This window comes from Pholis gunnellus (assembly GCF_910591455.1).
Source record: "Pholis gunnellus genome assembly, chromosome: 12".
In the NCBI taxonomy this organism is placed as follows: domain Eukaryota; kingdom Metazoa; phylum Chordata; class Actinopteri; order Perciformes; family Pholidae; genus Pholis; species Pholis gunnellus.
The window spans coordinates 1,172,720-1,175,401 of NC_136539.1; positions in this window are offsets into that span (position 1 = coordinate 1,172,720).

A 2,682-nucleotide genomic window follows, 5' to 3' on the forward strand; every position below is an offset into this window, starting at 1 on the left:
CTCACCATCATGTCAATCAACTCACTGACAACAAATCAAGGGGTGCATCTGAGTCCCTCGCTCCCGCTGTCCATGACGACCCGGGAGCTGTCAGTCATCCTGTTGTCATGGGGCTCTCCTCGCCTTGAACTGCTCAGCTACCTTTGTTGCCAGAGTCACAGCAGCATCATTAGAACCATGTCAGTCCCACCATAATGGACCCCGAGGAGCCACTACACTGTTTGAAGTTTGCTGTGCTCTGCGGCTGTCCCAGTGGTGAAACACAGACAAACACAGAAGACTTTCACATTGCTGTTGCAGTTTTGGGGATTTTGTGTTTTTATTATACCGGTGATATTTTCATTGTTTTACGCTGAGAAAACTCTCAAAAAACTCTCATTATAAAATTGCAGAGTTATCATAAAGAAAACATGACTGTTTTCTGACTTCCTGTAAGGGTTTCACATAATATTGTGCACCCCAAACCCTAATATTAATTGAAAAACAGGCCCATATATATGTTTCCATTTTCATCAGATTCCCTAAAACAGCTGGACACTATTTTCTAACCATAACATTATAACCACGTCCTCTTAAGAGGGTATTACGTGGTGGCATCTAATGTGTTAAAGTTACATGCCGGCACCAGGAAGTGGTGGAAACACACAGTCAGCTCGTAATGTACTTTTGACAAGAAACGTATGTGCACAGTGGTAGTTTAACTATGTCAAGCAACAGTGAAGTACCTGCAAGTTGATTTTCACATTGTTTCCAACATGAATGGAAAACCTATCGCTGTTTTCAAGTAGTAAATGATCTGTAGTAGGGTTGCCACAATATCGGATTTTCACTACATAATTATCGTGGCCAAAATAATTCAAAATGACAGTATTATCACAATATTAATTGAAAATGTAAATAATACCATTTTATAATGCTAACATTTAAATTGATTTAAATTGATCTCATTTAAATTGAGCTTTGTTTATTGTGTGTTTTGTCTTTTTTTTGGCAAATGAATTACACTGAACAAAATATCAGTTTAGGGAGGTGGAGAGAGAGTCTGTAAACATAACTGTATCCGTATGATTTACACATGTGTATTATTATCAGGTTAACACATTTTCATTTGTAAATATCATGGTTATCATCAACATCAGTATATATTATGTACAATACAAACTTCATACTTCCTACCTCACATGTGCAATAATGTGTATTATTTTGTATTTTTGCTGTTGGACTATTTATTGCACTTGTTTTAATGTTATTTTCTTGTTTTGTTTTTTACTGATGTCTGTTGCACTGTCCGCTTTGCTGCTGTAATCCTGCAAATTTACCCACTGTGGGACTAATAAAGGATTTTTTTATTTTATCTTATCGTGACACCCCAAGTCTGCAGTAATGGCACGTGCATGATTTCAATGAAAAAAAAAGGCTGCATATAAAGACTTTTACACACTTCTGTCAAAATTTCGCAATTATGTATTTCGCAACACACAATTGCTAAATACTTTCCTGTAAATATTATTAGTCTAAAGCTTTTATTGTGAAAGGTCAGAACGGAAGAAGTGGATCTGGTATGCACTACCTTTGTCAAGGTTAAAAGGAGTAATATAGTTTGCCGTGTTGCCTCGGAATACGAAGCCTCTGAGTTAATACAAGTTGATATAACTCAATCCCGTTTAATCGACCTTGTTCCAAAAAAAGAACTAATATAATTGTTGTGTTCTGTGTGAAAGTATTTATGAAAAAAAAGAACAGCTGGAAAAAATATACTGACTGCAAATTACTCGCACAAAGAAAAGAAAAACACCCGTAGTGTGTAGGCCTTCTAGGTGATGACTTTCATGGAACCATTGTACCATCCATGTGACCATTTCATATCAGAGGGAGAGGAGGAAAATCTGAAAGTTGATGGCAGTGTACATGTGGATGGCATTATTTAAAGACTCTGTAAGCTGCTGGTTGGGCACCTGTGTTTTTAAATTGAATGTGACCAGTGTTATGGAAGGACAAGAAATTGTATTGGATCGTAAAGTGTCTGAAATACCTCCTCGTCCCATCACCATTCCAAAACTAATCTCCATCACCTCAGAGAGGAGCAGAGAGGATAATCTCACAGCATGGAAAAGAAGGAATGCTATTCAAGTCTCAGCCCAACTACTTAGCTTTCACTCTGCTGCTTCTCCCGATCGCTTCTCCCCCTCATTTCCAAAAGTGGATTGACCTTCTTACTCCAGTCTGCCCAGCAGAGCCACTCCCCATTCTTTCATCCAAGGCTCAAAACTCATCTCTTCAAAAAGTACCTCATGCTACCCTTTTCACATATAGTCATATCCCTTCAGCTACATCTTCCTCTCCTACTACTGCTAATGTGAACGTGACAGGAGAAAAAATCCCTCCCACTTCTTCCTTCTTTCTTACCACCTACCTTCTCTAATTCTTTCTCATCACCTGTCTCTGAAATCATCGGTTGAGTTTGGCAGTTTGTTATTACTTTGAAAGTCCGGTTTCTATTAAAACTTACTATGATATCTTCACGCAGACACACATTTTCTCCATTCAGATGTCTAAAAGGTCAAATGGAAGCTAAAGTTTCCTGACTGTGGAGTGAAGGCTTTAAAACAGAACATTTTATAAACAATAAGATGAACATGGGGCGAAAAGTTGAGTCTTTCTCTTCAGCTGTGGTCAAAGAAA